General features: G+C 47.3%; 1 protein-coding gene across 7 annotated transcripts in view; it reads right to left on the reverse strand.

Moving 5' to 3' along the window:
• The window catches only part of GLCE (glucuronic acid epimerase), a 56,349-nt gene extending 38,139 nt beyond the window's left edge, over positions 1 to 18,210 (reverse strand). The window contains exons 1-3 of one of the 7 annotated variants that reach the window (XM_064456007.1): positions 18,102 to 18,210; positions 17,254 to 17,333; positions 980 to 1,079 (exon numbers count right to left, since the gene is read on the reverse strand). The gene's annotated coding sequence lies outside the window, so the exon portion shown is untranslated. The other 6 variants (XM_064456006.1, XM_064456013.1, XM_064456011.1 and 3 more) reach the window with 6 other exon arrangements.

Genomic DNA, 18,210 nt, shown 5'->3' on the forward strand with positions numbered 1-18,210 from the left:
CGCTGGAAAGCCCAGACAGGATCTTCTACCTTCCCGTTTTAGGCATCTCTCCTTTTGAATTAGGTCTCTTAAAGTTGTGCACAGCAAGATACACCGCAACGAGTGAAGAAATTGTTTAAATACAAAAAATGATCCCTAAACTTAACACGAGGAGAAACTTCTGCTTGAAAATTACGAGCCACGGAAAGCCAAGCTTCAGTTTAATATGTGGATTTTCTATAGCATCCCAAAGCCTCTAGGCAAGCACAACAGGTCAAAAATCCTGCCTCTTCTGTGCTACCGAGCTCATGCTTACGGCATGGATAATTACAGACAACATACAAAAGAAGGTAATTAACATACTTCTCACATAAAAACAAACAGCTGGGCTAATCGCATGCAGACCTGTTCTCACGCACCACCTTACCCGGAATAATTCACCATTGATACTTACAGGCGCTCACACTGGAGTAATTTATGGCTACCATGGTAACATAACCACAGCTCGCCAAGTCTCACCTTTCATGAAATTCATGCAACTACTACCTCTCCAAAGTGGGATTTTTCACCGCCTCCACCCTATTCCCGGCCCCACCTCAGCATCCTTCAGGAGTTACCGAGCTCACTTACTGTCCAAACGGGGAAAATAAATACCTCTGAAAATTAGGTTTTAGGCATGGCAGCCCTTCAGGGGTACAACAGAACCAACCAGCCCATCTCTGCCCGAGCAGCGCGAACAAGCTGGTGGAGTCCCCGCGCTAAGCAGCCTGCTTCCCCTCCTCCGGGCAGGCTGAGCCCGGGTATCGCCGCGACACCTCCTGTAAACACGCAGCCATATGCCTTCCGCAGCTGCAAGTTATTAAATTGGATGAACGTTAACCATTTAGGCATCGACAGCAGGCTCAACGTTTTAAACACATTACAGAAACTCCAGCCCGAGAGTTAAGCGAATACAGACGTTTATTAAGCAGGGAGCAGGGAGAATCTGCTCCTTTCTTACCTTAAGCAAAGGGAGGTCTCTGAATTCTAATGCATCTCAGATTTTTCAACTTCAAAAATACATCGGTTGGTGATTTAAAGTGATTTCCCTCTCCGATTTCCTACAGGGGAGATGTGAAGAAAAATAAAGGAAAAATTGAAGTACTTAAGGATCTGCAACAGCCATCAGAGTTGAATTTTTCCCCCTCTCTCTGTAAAAATCCTCTTAATTCAGTCCTGTCTGCTCTTAAGACAGCACTGCTGACGAATTTCAAGGCTCAGCTCTTGACATGCAGAATCACTGAAGGATCAAGAGCATAAATGTCACTTCCTCTAGGCAGCACATCAACTGCAAAGGAGCCTAATCTGCTCTCCCCACCGCAATCCTGCCCAACTGAAGAGTAAATCCTGACATCTGCCTCATGCAGAGCTTTCATTAAACGTTTCTGAAGAATTCCAATTTAAAGCCCCTATCTAAAGGACCCCAGTTTTAGCTAAACCATTATATAGTTTCACTTGAGGAACTGCACAAGTGGAAGAATATAAACTGAAAAGCTAATAAAACAGAAGTCAGAGACTAACCTTGAAACAAATTACAGCTGGCTCCATCTGAGCGGTAGCAGACTCTGGAATTATTAAGTGAGCTTTGGAAGAGATTTAACTAACCAAATTCCACTGCAGTGCTTTATTTATGGTATGTGTGCCGGTCCCAAAATATTTGCTGAGGTTTTTCCATCTCCTTTATTGATTTTGTGCATTTTCTAATCAAATCCAACAGGCACAAACCCTATGGAGGCTGGGAGATATTTTTTTTTTACAGTATTTCATAACGCAGCGGCCTAAAGTTTCTTAAAATAGAAATTAGATGTCATGAACACAACATCCTAAATACATGCTATATGTGGATTAAACAGAAATCAGGACACCAGCATTGACTTGAAACACCACATAATTAACTCCTAAAATGGCATTTTAATGGTCTCTGCCCTTCCTCAACTTGGCAATAGCGTGTATAATTACTCTCTTATTAGCTCTCTGCATCCTTCCCTCTCATTCCCAGCTTAAAATTAAACAAAAACCCTTCTGTTGGAGTTCGCCTTGAAGAAGCCTTGTTTTAAAAGGATTACCCGTCGCTAAAAGCAAACTGGATTCCATAAAAGGAGGCTTATTTGTGCACTTGAAGCCTATTTCTTTAGGTGTTTAATGCACACCTGGATCTTTTAAACATCTATTTGAATTTTCTAAATGAATTAGCTCAATAAGTAAATTTTATCACCCATTAAAATTTATGCTGGCGCAACTTGAGCCTGCACGGTATTTCTGCCTATAATCCTCTTGCTGGAGGCTCAATTTAATAAACAAAGGCAGCTCTAATAATTCAAATCTTACTTTCAAAGATGTGATGTGCCTGTCAGAAGCTCTCTGCAACATAGTCAGTACGTTTCTTCAGTCTCTCTCCAAGGCTTTGCATACGTTTAAGCCTGCGTCTTGCCTTTTGAATGCTGATAACCACTGTGTTTCTTTTCCCTCCTTTAAAGGATTAAACGCAACCACAGAGACATTTTTATTAGTGCATCATGCACCATTAAGTTGTCAGCTTGTCTTCCACGATTCTCTTTAAAAAAAGAAAAAATAAGTGGCCTCGAAAACATCTTTACAACAAAATACTCATTTTCTTGGCACTTATTTATAAACCCAAGCAAACAAAGCCAAAATCCGACCAGCAAAGCACCACGTGCATCTTCCTTACAGCCAGGTTGCAGGAGACGGGAACCACTCTACACACGACATGTATTTTTAAACACTGCGCAGTACGTTCACGTAACATCCACCAGAAAGCCCTTCACCTGGCTCCCCCGCGAGATTTCTTTTTATTACTTAAGAGTTGACCCTACTGCCTTCAAGTGGCAAGGTGAGAACTCCCCCATTTTGTACTCTGGTCATATGGGAACAACTCCCAGAGAAGAAATACAAGTTTTTAACAGGAGAAAGCAGTGATATTTTCATCCGAGACAGTCCTCCATACCCAAAGGATGGTACCAACACACAGGCAACGCATCCCACGCCAAGAAGGCGACGGCTTAGGGTTCTCTGCAGTTACTTCCTAAGGGCGCTCTGGATTTTTAATACCTCCCTTATTCTCTGTCAGTATTTCCATCTGGGAGCGAATCTCTTTCATACACTGCAGCTTCCCTCTCTCAAACTCCAACCTACCGCCAAAGGTACCCAAAATCTCCTTCCACGGGCTGTGCCTTGGCACAGTTTTCAACCAGCCCTAACTCGAGAAAAAACAGCCATTACGCCAGAAATTCAGTTCCTGCCCAAATCGTCCCCGTTTAGAGGACTCTGCCCACACAGATCTTTTCCCTTGTGTCTCACTAGCAAGTTTTAAAAGTAACAGACAGGTTTGAGACATTTGACTTAGGAGGCACGAGACCCATCGACACTTTATGTATGCACATTCTTTCTGGTTTTAGGCGGCAGACATATCCCTGCATCTCCCCATCGAAGAGAATTCCTCTCTAAAACGCTGGTGGAACTCCAGAAGCCGTCGCAGTCCTGCTTGGCGCTGGGCAGAGGTCCCCTTGCTCCCCGCTGCCCCTGGATGGGCAGGACCAGGCTGATGTTGTTACGAACCAGCAGAGAATAAACAACGAGCATCCCCGCAACAGCTTGGACCCAGTCGGGAGCATCAATCTGGCCAAGTTATGTTTCTGTCTGCTCCTAGCTTGTGGAAAGAACAGCTGCAGAGCCTGGAAATAAACCCAGGAGATTGCCTGAAGGCTGAGCACGAAGCAGCCCAGCAGGTGTGCTACCCTCATCTCTCTGGCAAGGCCAGCCTGGCGAGAGGCGGCTCATGCTGACAGCTTGCACCGGGGGCTAGACAAGGGCATCGCTCCAACAGCTAAGAAATCCCCGCGGGTACCTTCAGAAGAGGGATCGAGATCTTGAGGCAGTCAGATGTTCAGCCAGCTCCACAAGGAGTGCAGGAGCTAGAGGGTGGGAGGACAGAAACCGAGCAGGAGAAGGCATGAGCGACACTTCACGCAGCCCCAAGGGATGGAGAGTGGCTATTTTCTGTCCAGAGGAGCCCCAAGCCACGTTGGAAGCAGCAGCTCAACATGTTGGCTTCCTCAAGAGGCACCTCAGCAGAAAATCAGTTGACTTGCAAGTTGAAGGCAAAATTCACACACACGCAGTCGCACGTTTATCAGGAGCTTTTACAAATACGTGCATAAAATGAAAGATTTCTAACCATCAGCAGAGACAAGTTTTTGCTCTCTGGTCCGAGCCATCTGCTGTGCTTTAAGCCTTGCTCCGCTCAGCTTCACTTCTCCAAACAAAGCTTTGCATTTCTTTTGTTATATTTCTGAAATTACCGTGATTCCAGCACGCTTTGGTAAGTCATTAGTAAGTCCTGGGCGATTAGAAGCCTTTGCGTGCAACCTGCAATTTCAGCAGGCCCACGGCAGCGTTATCAGATAACGTCTCAATAACCTGCTGTGTCTATAAATACAGCGTGCATGTGCTGGCTTCAAAACGACAAAACAAATTGCCAAGCAGGCAGATTTTACACAATCAATTCCAAGCTCCCGACTGAAGATGAAATCCTGTTTCGAGATACAGGCTAACGCTTTATAAAACACTGTGGGAACGCAATACCCTAAAGCACAATTAAACCAGCAAGGACTTGCTATGGGTTTTTTTTTTAAATGAATGTGTTTTTTACTATTAAATTTATTTTTAATTAAGTAAAAAGAAAAAAGGACTACTTCTAAGTGCCCACAGCTTGCCTTAGGAGGCGCAGCCTTTCCAGCAGCAGGGTGAGGCTGGACACCAGCGTAACTACAGAGGAGACAAGTACTCAGCCTCACTAGGAAGGACTTGCAACGGGAGAAGCAAGAGGATCTCGTCCTAAGGCTGTCAGGATACATCCCAAAGAGAAGGTCCAAACCCAGTTTAACTCATTTTGTTCATATTACTCTCGTGAATCCACAAAAGTAACATTTTTTTCTTCATGCATGGATAGGAAGATTTTATCTCGTTTCTATTAAACAGAACAGTAAGACCTCATATTTTACTTCAGTGATCTATAAAACAGAATTTGTTGCTTCTAAAGCTTGAGATTATTAAAAGAAAAAAAAATATCTCTACTCCGCTTCCAGCTGTTGCATATTTCTGACACCGAGCCACGTCTACAGGCGGGACGCACAATTCCTTCCCCGAGCTGCGTTTTAACATTTTCCCATCTGAGTCAAGAATGTGACAGGTTCAAGTTACACCGTTCGGGCCAGGCATCCGACGTGGCCGCAAGCCCCGAGATCGGGATTCCCGCTCTCATACAAAGCCCGTTATCAGCGCGGCTCCTCTAAACGCATCGTGCCCATCCATCGAGGCAGGGACGGACGTCTTGTCCGTAAGTCAGTGTCCCTGTCGCTTCCCAGCTGTACAGGACGGCGGTACGGACAGCCAGGAGAGCAACGTGGAAGCGGCAACCTGATGCCTCAGCTGAGATGCCAACGGCCAGCAAAGACTCGTGGGTTTAAGGATATTATCAGCCTGCTCGAAGAGGGCAGAGGAGAAAAGGTGCAGGCACAGCAGCCTGCTTTCGGTGCACTGAGCACTGAAGTTTCACACTGACATTTGTCATTTATTAAGAGCACTTTTCAATTTAAATAAGGTGGCTAAAGTGATAGCGCCCAATTAACTGCTCGGTAGGATGGCATTAATATTCATGAAACATTCAAAGCAGGCATGGGATTCTTAATTGTCTGAACCCACATGCAACAAAGCTGCACTAATACTGTACCACCCCCCAAAATATTTAAAACAAACAATAATCGGTATTCATTTCAGTAGATGATTTGGGTTCCATCCTGATTTTTGCCCATTTAAACACCAGTGTTCAGCTTTACCCAACTGCATTCCTGGTGAGAGGGGAAGTTTCAGTTCAATAAAAAGAAGAACCAGCCTGACTCAAGCCCACAGGGTTAAACCAGACTAACCCAGGCGCTGGCTGTTGCAGAAAGTCCCTCGATTTGAGGCACCCAGGCAGTAAAACCATCCCTCCCGAGCGCTGCCATTCCAGTGTTCAATCCCAGGCTGGTTTTTCTCATTGCAACGTAGTGCAAAATGGTTATTTAGAGTAAGATAAAATGTGCCCACCAAGATTGATCTCCTTGTCCTCCAAGGTGGGGTTACCAAAAAATAGGGTTACAAAAAAAATACGCTCAGACTAAGTTATTTTGGAGACAATTCTGGGTTGCACGCGAAGGACCTGCCTGCCTTGGGTCACCGAAGTTGAGCAGGAGCTCCCACAGCTCCCCGGGGCAGAGAACCTCGCTGCACAGCGGCAGCACTGCAAGCTTCGCTCTGGCAGCCGCGCTGGTTTTATCGGCGTCTCGTTTTCCATCCTCATGAGCCTCCCCCACGCAGCCCCAGCCAGTCGGAGGGGGGTGCCAGGGGCTGCTCCCCATCTAGACAAACATTAAGCTTGCAACGCAGAACGGTGGAATAAGAGTTTTTTAAAGCACATCCCAAGGGAAACAATTGCAAATAGCAGGAGACTGAATTGCGCTTGGATACCAAAGCGGGGCGGGGGCTGCGATGCGCGGAAGCGATATCAAACATCGCGCAGGGCCTGCTGCAAACACCAGAACGAGCTTCATCCCTGGAAGGAGAGGAGCGAGTGCCAGCAGAGGGCACTCGGATGCCAAGAGAGAACAAACGGCGCGGGGATGGCTCAGCCAACACCTCCATGGACTGGGAGGGACCAGTTTCGCCTTTAGTCCTCGCAAACGCAACACGTTCGATCCGAGGTCTGACTTCAGGCTCTCTCCCAGGCGCAGCCTCTGCTGCCGACTCCCATTTCAAAGGGTCTCTGCAGTCCCGCGCGCTGGACGCGGGTGGGTTTGCTGTGACAGCAAAGACCAGAGAATAAAAAACCCCACTCTAGTCCTGCCACTTTGGGAAACTGTTTAAGGGGAGATGTGCACTACTGTCAGTCACACCAGCTGTTAAAATAAGGAGAAAGCGCTGCCACAAGTCAAGCCAAGCATCTCGTTAGATCTTTTTTACGCCGCACCATTTTGCAAAGAAAGCAAGCTTAAATCTTCCTGGAGAAGTGGCCAACTCCACAGCAGCAAAATTTGAAATGTACTGTGAAAGGAACGAGGCAGGGAACTCGTGTACAATCCCGTGAGCATTACAGTGCAGTGCATCACGAGGGCTAGCGCGGCAGGATAACCTCCATTTGCTCAAATGGAAACTGAAGGTAAGGACGGAAACCAGTAGGACCAGTTTCAACTAGAGGGGGGGGGAGAATTTTTGCTGGCCGACGGTCCTTCTGGAGCAAGAAGCATTTTACCACAGGGTATTACGGATGGTCATTTAAAGAAGTTGTCACAGCGAGGATTAAGCCCACGGTTACAGCACATATCTCCAGGCAAATGCAATGAGCTGTGCACCTTGGATTGCGCATGGTATAAAATATGTGGGATGAGAGCTGCACGCTATATAACCCATGTCAGGGAAAATGCAAATGTTTTATGTGCACTATCAAAAGGGGGAAAATTGATAGTCCTTTGGTTTTTTTTTTCATTTACACAGGTTTAAAAACTTACCTGCAAGGCAGGTTTTTAGGATCACACAGGTAGATTTAAGGCAAAAATCAGAACGCGTGATTGACAGGAGCTTGCAAAGCCAAAAATGCTCTGTGTTGCTCCGCCATTCCCAAGAACACACTCCCTGCAACCACGACACCCCTAGCAAAGGCTGAGAGAGTAAACCTGGCTGTTCCAGGGCTTGAACACTTAGGCTTCCCAGGCACTGAATAGGTCAACCTCTGACCTCCTGATACCGGGGCCTTTTTCTATAGGCGCGTCAGGAGGTGAAGCAATTTAGTGTCACAAGAAATGCAGCATCACCTTAAGTCTTCTGAACGTGAAAAAAGGCCATAAAAACGTGGCAGTTCTGCAAACGACCCATAGGCTTTCATTCTCCCAAGCCACCAATACCATAAATTGTAAAATAAATAAATAAATAAATAAAATGTATTTAGGCACGAGAGCTGAGAATTATGTCTTTAAAAAGGTGAGAACCTGATAAATCTCACGCCTGCAAGAAAGCCAATTTTTGCAAATAGCTAAAAAAATGTGTCACAATTACATATTGTGTCACAGCCTGCAGTGTTGTGGCGTCCATTTGCATATCTATTACTCTATAAATTTTACAGTCCACAAACACCAAGAACACTGTACCGTTACTGAACGCTGATGCCAAGGCTTGCCTTTCTAAGAAGGCTCAGAAGGGTGCAAAATCCTTTGTCTAAAGCGTAACATTCACTGCTGGTGTTTGCTGGTGTTTGTCCTTCCCAGCTCTGTCACCCGCTCGGCTTAAAGTTTAAGAACAAATTCACCTTCTATGTATGTAACAATTCTGTAAGATATAAGGCACCAAATATTTACTTCTAGATGTAGTTCAAAGATCAAATAAGAATTTAAGGACTAGATGTGCATCATGACCGACTTTCTCCCCGTTATACCAACGGCCGTACATATCCTCCTGTCCAGGGCAGCAATAAACTACGCATTCAGTGATAAAAAAGCTCTCTGTTGAAACATCTAGGGGAAATGAGACCCGTGATTATTGAGGAAAGCACCTGGCAGACACGAAATCCAAAAGCACACCTTCCCTTGCATCCGTCCATTCTCAGCTCGCAGCGAGGCGCTGATCCTATTCCTATCCATGAGCGTTCAGGGTTTTTGATACTGCACATCAAAAACGTGTTTGTGATAACTTGTTTTGATAGAAGGCAATTTCCCTACCAGAGGTAAGCAAATATACGCCTTGCGGAAACTACAGGGGATTAAACACGAGGGCATGCGCGTACCTCCCCTCTTTTCTTCCAGCGTGATGGTATTTTGTGTGTTATGCAAAGGAGTCCAAGTGTTGCGTTGAGTTTTACAGAATTCTTCACCTTTTGTGAAAACGTAATAGAAATGGTTCTTTTAAAAGTCTAATTCCCGGCAGGCTTAATATGAACATTCTCCGAGAGTGCTGCTCATGCTTAAAAACAGGCATTAAACAGCTAAAACATTTGATGTTTGGAAACAAAGTTACCCATCTGCCAAGGGTTTTGGAAGCATTACATACCACGAAAGATTTTCTGTTCTAAAACCATTTCATGTTAAAGGAAAGTCTCCAGACATGCAAAGCTTAAAGCTTAAAAATAATCCTTTCCACTTACTTCTAGCTCTCCCTTGCAAAAGCATTTGTTTACTGTGAAGTACCACTTTCCCATCGCAAACAGCCGCCTGTCGCGTAAGATCTGAGTATTTAGATCTCCCTAACCTCTACAAAATAATGGCATTTATAAATTAATCATAACACTTAAAAATAACTGACCTACTTTGCTCGGCCACCTAGGATTCACTGCGCGCAGGCATCCAAGCTACGAATTACCACCGTGCCAATGGAAGTGTGAAGGTACTGCACGTCGAGCTGAGATTTCACGGCAAGTCGCTGCACAACCTGCGCCGTGTGCATGCTTTGCTGCTCTGAAAACGCTGCTGCGGGGGCTCGCCAAGCCTCCCAGTGTGAAGGTCTGCTTACCTCCCTCAGTTTTCCCCAAACAGAAGTGCTACCATCAGGCTGACCCTGGCATCGGCGGCACGGTCTTACGCGCCCAGGGTACTTGAAGCTGCAGCTACAGAGCAGGGATCTGCACAAAGCTCGTTGTCTGCTGAGGGAAGCACTGAAAACAGCTTAAAAGAAGATAAACAACACATCCCTTGGCTGCAATGCACCCATGAAGGTAGGGACGGGCTTCAAGCAGAGGGCTGGAAGACAAGCCCAAGAGCAGGTCGCAGGGAGCACCCTCGCCGGGGGGCAAAGGCAGCGTGCTCGGGGCGAGGAATAGCTTGGTGCTTGCGAGGCCACACGTGCCAAGGAGCATTTTTGCAAGCTGAAGGGCAGCGGTACATCTGTAACGCCACACGCCGAGCGCAGGGGGTCCTGGTCTGTCCGGGCTGCGGAGGTGACCGAATTCTGACCCTCTTCTAATCCTAAAACCCTGCTGGCTTTAAATTACCACTGACATATGGCTGAGCAGGATGAAGCTGTTCCTCCCACCTACCCAAAAGCAAGTAGCTTTTCTGACAGTTTTAACTTCTTGGGAAATTCAGGTTTTTCTGGAAGAATACTCGGTGCACGAAAAATATAGCAAAACCCACTAAGATGCGGAGGAAGGTGGCTGTCATTGTACAAAGCATGCAGATCTCCGACACCTCGGTTCTGGGGCTGGCAATATAACTGAGATTTTATCTAAATTCACCTTCTGTATGGCAGCTCCAGTGCAAATTCATCATATGGGCAAGGAAAAAACTACTCAAAACCAGTTATAGCATGAAATAGAGGCGCACGACTCATATTTAAGAATAGATTTTTTTTTTAAAAATCACAACAGCTCCAATTATACACAGCACCTTCCCTGTTCTTCCACAGATGCCTCGTCCTTCATTTTCTTCATCTGTAGAGCAACCATAGTGCTGTTCACGTGCTTCATTTTTATTGTCAACGAACAGAAAACCTCGCAGAGTTATTCCCAGCAGTTTCCGTGGCTGCGTCTCCGTGCTTAGGGGAGCTGCTCGCAGCCAGAGGCACCGCAGCGAACCCCGGCCACGCACCTGCGGAGCCGGCAGCCCTGCCTGCACGTCTACCTTCCCTTTGAGTACGAGCGGACGGTCCCAGAGCAGCCAGTGCATCGTCAAAACACTCGCCTTCTTTGGAGGATGAACTACGTGACCTATTTTGGTTTCTCAGCTACGTGGAGAACCAGTATATAAGGAAAAAAAAAAACCACACTGAGAAAATTACTTCTCCCTTACTGCAGCAGAAGATGCTCTGATCTCATTTGTTGACATTTATCATTAGGAAGAGAGACATCCAAAAGCCCTACGAGGAGAGGAAAGCTTCTTAGGGTTTTTAAGAAAGCCTACATTAAACAGCAGGGATGGCAAGAGCCGATTAGTCCTTCAGCTTGAGATACACAGTACAGTTAACACCATCCGGTTTTTTTACAAGAACTTAACAAAATCAGCTAGGACAACATAACCAGCAGCCTTCTGGGTTCAACTTCATATTCAGGCACCTTTTTAACAGGAGAGCTTGATGAATAAATGCATCTTGAAGTCATAGCTCGACTTCCTAAACATCCAAGCCAACATTTTCAACAATATACACTAAAGAAAAAAAAGCAGGAGCATAAATCTAACCGCCACAGGCCAAAAAGGAAAAGGTATTTTCAAAGGCCCTTCCACTTCAAACCCCAAGCCAGAATCCTATTTTCAGAAGAGTACGTTGATTTGACAGTCTTCTGCAGGCGTACGACATCTTCTCTCGCTGAAGTTTTGAGACACTCGGCAACTCAACACATCCAGGGCAGCTCACTAGCCACGCTTTGCTCGCTTATGACAACGGGCTGCAAACGCAAGCCATGCTCCCGCGTAGTCAGCTCAATAAGCAGTTTGACAATTAATCCTTATATCTGTCCCAATGCCGCTTAAAACAAATCATTAGAAAGAAAATTAAGCCGGCAGCCATCCATTATTTCTTATTCAGTTAAAAGAGTATCTAACCACCCTGCATAACACCAAACTGCGCACAGAAATCCAACAGCTTTGCAGGAAAAATCTGAATTTAAAAAAAAAAAGTAAAATCAAATATTGTTTGAATGTTACCTGACTGGATAACCTCCAGGTCCATTTAAACAACTCCACTCTATCTAAAACCACGGCAGATCCCAGAAGCATTCAAAAATTAAGCGGAGGCACCAAGCGCCCGGGTTAGGAAGCCTGCAGATCTGAGAGGCCCGGGTGCTTCGAGGGCGCGTATCCCACCACAAGCAACAAGAACCGCGCTCGCAAGGCATGATTTTTAAAGAAGATTTGCTTGCTGCGGTTACCTTTGCAGCCTGGCCGGCACCGAACGCTGCAGCCAGGCTAACGGGCTGTTAACGAAGCAGGGTAGGAAGCGTGGCTGACATTCGCCTGTTTCGACTGACCGACAGAAACTGGTTTTTTATTTCTTCAAGCATTGTTGGCAGGAATTAATTGGTATCTTTTGGTACTGGTGAGAAGATTTCTACGGGAAATTCAAATATTCATTAAATATAACAACTGGTTAAATAAGCTCATTCTGTTCATACTTAGATTTCTTTTTTTTTTTTAACTATAAGAGAAGGAAAACAGCAAAAACACTCTTTAGGAAAACCACACCCAAGAAGAAAGGGGGAAATCATTTCACTTTCAGCACGGAAAGCAAAGTTGAAGAGAACAAGGCTGCCTTTTCATGCATGAGACGCTTACTGGAGGTGAGGGCAACCTTTGGTATCTCCAGGATTGAGAAGTGCAAATAAAGATCCTGAATTTTCACCTCTGAGGGAAGTCCCGGGGCCTCACCAGTTCTAAGAGCTCCTGATAAACCCCCTTTGTTTCAAAACTTTCTGGAATTTCCTGCATAACTTATTGCAATTAAAAAGAGGAAAAGAAACACACCAACAGCACCATTTCCCATGCTAGACCAGCTCCGGGGGACTCAAACTCGCCTGTTGCGAAGGCTTCTTGCCGAAGCACACAGCTCAAACCGAACTCAGGGGACACAGGAAACGCTCTAATGCTCTGGGGTAGACTTTGTTTTTCATGGCAAGGAGCAGGACAGAAAGCACTGAGCTTGAATGAAGCCACTTTAGAAGCTAAACCATGCGTTAACCCTCCCAGTTCACACTATGTGCGAGAAGATCAAGCGCTCTACCGGCAAGTCAAGCTCATTTTATGCTCGCTCGCTTCAGCTCCGTTCTTACCTTGCTTTTTTTTGTGGGTCTGTGCATTAGCCCTAGAACCCAGCAAACGCAGGTCAGCGCCCCTGCTCCCATTCGCGGAGCACGTGCTGAACCACGGTACCTCCGCAGCGCCTTCTCCAGGGAACGTCCAGGGCAGAAACGCTGGACACGGGAACAGTTTGTTCAAGCGAGCTTTGTTAGGCTACTTTGCTCCTTAATCCAAATCATCTATGTGGGGGTCTCAGTCTGCATCCAAACCACATGCACGCTTGCTGAACTTTAAAAATCTTACCTGCTGTTTTAGATATTCTTAAACTTCTATTGTTGCAGAAAGCCCATTTGAGAAGAACCTTAATCACCTACAAACCTCATCGTTCTCAGCCTTACCAAGGTCACCAGGAGACACGTGTTAAAGCTCAAGCTAAAAGCGGTGTCGGGGTGGGGTTTTTTGAGCGGCTAACCTTACTGGTTAGCATTTACAGTTGCTTGAGAAAATTCTGTGTTCGGGTTTTTATTATAATGAAACAAGGAATATATAATTCCTGAAAGAGCCGAGATCCAACGCTCCAGAGTCTCTATCCATACGGTAGATATCGCACAGGCAGCAACATGGGTATTCCCCGAACATCTGAATTTCCAAAAATGCGACTTTCAATGACAACAAATTCTAACTCCCAAAACATGGCCAAACCAACTCACTTCGTGATCAACAAACTACACGTAATCAAGAGCCTATAAATCCGATTTCATAAAGCAACACCAGCCAACTGGTTCCCACATCGGGGGACACCAGCTGATCTTTAATAATACAAGCAATATAAATGAGGAAAAAAGAAAAGGTGGCATACTTGAGATAAGACACTAATTAAAAGCTCATTTCCTTTGGAATTAGCAGTGTGCTTTCTTTAGAAGGATCTCATTACCATGCGTTTTATCTGTCACCTCCAATATTTCAAATTCAATATTAACATTTAAAACACAGCTCAGAAGCTACGCGCGGTTTTCAAGGAAACTTTGTTAAATATTAGCCAGATCATTACAAAGTCTTTCTGTCCTGCCGCAGGTTTGCACACGGCTTCACCCAGATTAAAAGCAAGCGCCGAGGCTCACCTGCGGCTCTGTCGGCAAGCGCGGCACAAAGTTCGGCGCCGAGGAGGGATTAAAAAGCCAGCTGGTCATGCACAGAGGATGTGCCACGTTCCAGCACCGCCAAGGCACCGTGGAGGAGCAGGGAGGAAAAAGGATGCCAAGAGGAGACGAGGTGAAGAGACAGAAGGAAAAGCTGCAACTGTGGAGCACAAGGGGGAGTCAAGAAAATAGCAAGTGCCGATAGGAAAGCAAATTCATGTTTTGTTCTAGAAATGCCAAGTGAAAGTCCAGCGTAACTACAGAAAAGCTGACGTTGCACAAGGCTTACTCCCATGAGCAAATAGTCCCCAAATATGTGCGTTTATGCCCCAAATTTTATTTAGGGACATCAGAATTTTAGCATTAGGGAAAAAAAAATAAACACAAAACAAAACAGGAGTATCACAAAATGGCAATATGGTAAAAAGGGGAACGTCTTCCGACATTTTAGGTCTGCGGCGCAGGGCTAAACTGATGAGTCAACTCTCTTTAAGATCTAATTTCTGCTGGTTTTCAAAGTTTTGACTGTGCCTCAGACATGAAAGCTGGTTCATTAAAAACATACCCAAGTACTAAAGTAACCAGCCTACAAAACACCGCAAGTAGATGCCTTTTAATCTTACGGCTCAATTAAATGTTCAGAGAAAGGCAGCTACTTTAAGCATAACCTCAGTGAAACCCAACTTACGATTTCCCTTTCCTTACCAAAGGAGAGAGATCCTGAACAGAAAGAACAAAGAAAACCACCAAAGACCATTAGGCAAAAAGACCATAAACCAGCAATTTTAATTATCACCTGCCCTTGTTACAGCGGTACCACTGCCACTCCTGCCAAATATCAGTTTTGAGGGCTTTTGTTTTGTTCGGTTCTTGGTGGTGGGGGGTTGGTCGTTTGGTTTTCCACACATTCTACCCGTCTCTCTGAAGCAGTCACCCAAGTCACCTCTTGTTTGCTGCAGCGTGCACACGAGGCGGCGACTAGCGCGCCTCTTGTTCTTCCTGCGGGAGTAGCGCCATAGGCTCAGCATTACAAATGGGAGCACTACTGTTAAAGAATCAATTGGACAATGAAGGAGCTAAGGACACTTGTCTTACAGAAAATTACTGTCGAATGCTGCCAGACCCAGCTTTCCCTCTTTCTGGGCCACCAGCCAGATGCTAATCATTTCAGGTCCCTACTAATTTTTAGCTGTGTAACACGCTGCGTGATACAAAAAGGGCAGCTTCGTCCAGGCGGTGCTTTAGGATCCTTTTATTGATTATTAGAAAAAAAACGGAGAAACTGCTAATATCCCAAACGTAGGCTGGGACATTATTACCTGCTGAAAAGTCAAAGGACTTCCTGAGGCACCACCTGAGGGGACACGTGCCGGTATCTCCTTATTAAAGCAGGTCTTCCTACCTTTTTAGAGCACAATGTCAAAAGCCATTCCACAAGCTGGGCAGACAAAACAGTCATGGAAGTTACGCCGTGTCTTGCTAAGAAGGGGTTCTCTTTTCCTAAAAAGGTACAAAGAGCACCTGGGGAATCGAGGTGCCTTTGACCTCAATTACATATATCGATCATGAGCTGTATCAGAAGAGTTAGCAGTTCACTGAAGTAAAAACAATACCTTTAAATAAACAGAATGCAATATTTCACCTAGATTTCACAACAATGCCAAAGAACATCTTAGGAGGGCAAGAGGCCTCTACAGATATATTAAATATTAAGGCTTGTTACAACTGGCCGTGTTTAGAAGCACATAACGTCCTTAAAAACCTTTCTTGCTTGGCCAGCTCTAACTAGGAGAACTATTAACCACTGGCAGCTCCTGTGGCTGATGGAACGAGTCAAAAGGCTCGAGTTCCTTATAGTGAAAAAAATAATAATTTAAAAAACCCACAAAAAAGCCAACCTTCAAACTCCCCAACCCCAAAACCCCACACTTTTCGTGTCTGAGGTGCTACATTTCACTGAAGCCAACAAGCATCATGCGGAAGAACTGGAAGATCACGCTCCTGTATGTACCCTGATCCTCTTCAGCTCCCTGGGAAGCTGTGAGGTATTTGCCTTTGTAATGTCAGAATTTTCCTTTAAGGCACAACACATTAGCTGAAACTTTGCATCATACTGCTACTATCATGCATCCTTCTTATGATTCTCAAAACAGGCAGAAGCAGAACAGCCCACGGATGCTCAAACCTATCTGCAGCTACAGCACAAGCACATCTTACCTGTCTTCCCGTGACTTTGCCTTGCAAATAAAGCGCCTAAAAACTCTTTTGTTACAAGAGATCTTCCACAAGCTCATGTGCAAGGTCTGTAGCAGCTGATCTGCATGCTGTATTTTGAAAGAAGACACAGTACGTGTGATCCTGGAACAAACTGTCCTCATTATCCAAGTACTCACCTGCACTCATTCCAGCTCTTACAAAAAACACGGATATTATTTTAATTTTCCCCTTCCCTGAGTGCATGCTGATGAGGTTTTGTCCTCTTCACACTGTTCAAGTGGGTGTGAATTCCAGAAGGCAAAATGAAGGGAACATATAGGCCACGTCTCTTTGAGTTAAGTTACATTAAGAGGGTGACTGTTCCCACACTAACATACCTCTAGCACAAAAATCACTCAGCTCCAGCCTTCCTGACCATGATAATTTCATCCTGTTACACCTGCTCAGCACTCACTTAGAGCGCGTAGGGATCCTTCACGGAAATAGGTTCACAGGTGGCTGCTACTTCACCGATTCCAGAAACACAGGGAAACCTGCTGTTTGCTGGTACAGATGCAGTTTCAGAGCTTGGTCTGACAAACCTGATGCACCCCAAGCTCCCAATGAGAAAGTAAAGAAGAAGGATTATGAGAAGGTATTATGAGTTTAGCTTTATGGATACCTGACTAAGCATCTCAGCCTTACTACAAGTGCCTTCATACCTCGACAGCTCACATACAGACACAAATGCATGTGAAACACCTTGACGAGGCACAAGAGCACCCACACCCAAGCGGGGACAGCCCAGCACCTGACCGGGCCGCTTCACCATTTCCCCTCCGTGTATATTCAGACAAGCTGCCCGAGCAGCGTCTGTCATTCCGTTCTTCTGGAAACACTCACGCCCGCCTCGCCTAGCAGAGGCTGGGTTGCACGATTGATTAATCGCCATCCCTCCCCAAGCCTGCCCAGGTATCGCACACAAACGGTGCCGTGTCTCACCAGGTAACACCCCCGTTACGCTGCTGAGGCCACGGAGGCGGCTTTGCCCCCCCTCGAAGAGACGCGCCGGGTTTTACCAAGACAGGGAGGCCTCAGTTAGTGCAATTACACCCTTCCAGAGTTTGGTTCACCTTGAATTGGAGGTTTTCCAGGCAGGACTCACAGTGCTCGAATCTCACTGGGTGGAAAATGAGGGATCTTCTGCTTTTTCCTGCAAACCGAGGGATTTTCAGCCTTTTCCTGCAAACCACAGCCCAACACTCCCACATTTTCCTCACCGGGCTCTGAGACAAACCCCAAACCCCCCAACTTGGGCTGTGCACCCCCGAGCCGCCGAGGGCGCGGGGTGAGGCCGGCCGGCCGCGGCTCCCTCCCCGCCCCCCGCCCCAGCAGCCCGGGATGGCACAACCCGTCCCTCCGGGAGCCCCGAGGCCGCCGCTACCGGCGCCCCGTGAGGGAAGAGGGGGCCGCGGGGGGCCCGCTGGGGGCTGGGAAGGGGGCGTGGGGCCGTGGCTTCTGCCGGGGGGTCTGAACGAGGCCTCCCGGGGGGTAGCGGAGGGGCGCCAGGCCCCGGCGGGGCGGTGTGTGGGAGGGGGCACCGGGAGGCCCGGCCGGTTCCTACCTGCGGGGGCGCGGGCCTCGCTGGCGGCGGAACCCCAGCGCCGGGGAGGCGGGGGGCGCACGGAGGGGCAGCGCCGCGCCCCGCCTTCCCGCCAATGAGAAGGCGGGGTGGGCGGAGCGCGCCGAGGGCTCTGACCAATGGGAGGGCGCGGCGCGGGACGCGCGGTGCGCCGTGACAGCGGCGCCGGCGGGGCGGGGAGCGGTGGGAGGGAGGGGTCGCTGCACCGGGGACACCGGCGCCGCGGCGGGGCCGCCCCCGCCCCTCCCATCCACCTGGCGGGCAGCCCCTATGCCGGTCGCGCTCTCTTTTCCCCTCAGCCTCGCCCCACCCCGCTCCCGCCGCCGGCGAGACCCTAACCTGCGCGGTGCCGCCGACATGGATGGCAGGCGGGGCGGGGCCTCCCGCGGAGGGGCAGCGCTCGGCGGAGGCGGCGGCGGCGGAACCCCAGGGGCGGGGGCATACCGGG

This window comes from Phalacrocorax carbo, chromosome 7 (assembly GCF_963921805.1).
Source record: "Phalacrocorax carbo chromosome 7, bPhaCar2.1, whole genome shotgun sequence".
Taxonomy (NCBI): domain Eukaryota; kingdom Metazoa; phylum Chordata; class Aves; order Suliformes; family Phalacrocoracidae; genus Phalacrocorax; species Phalacrocorax carbo.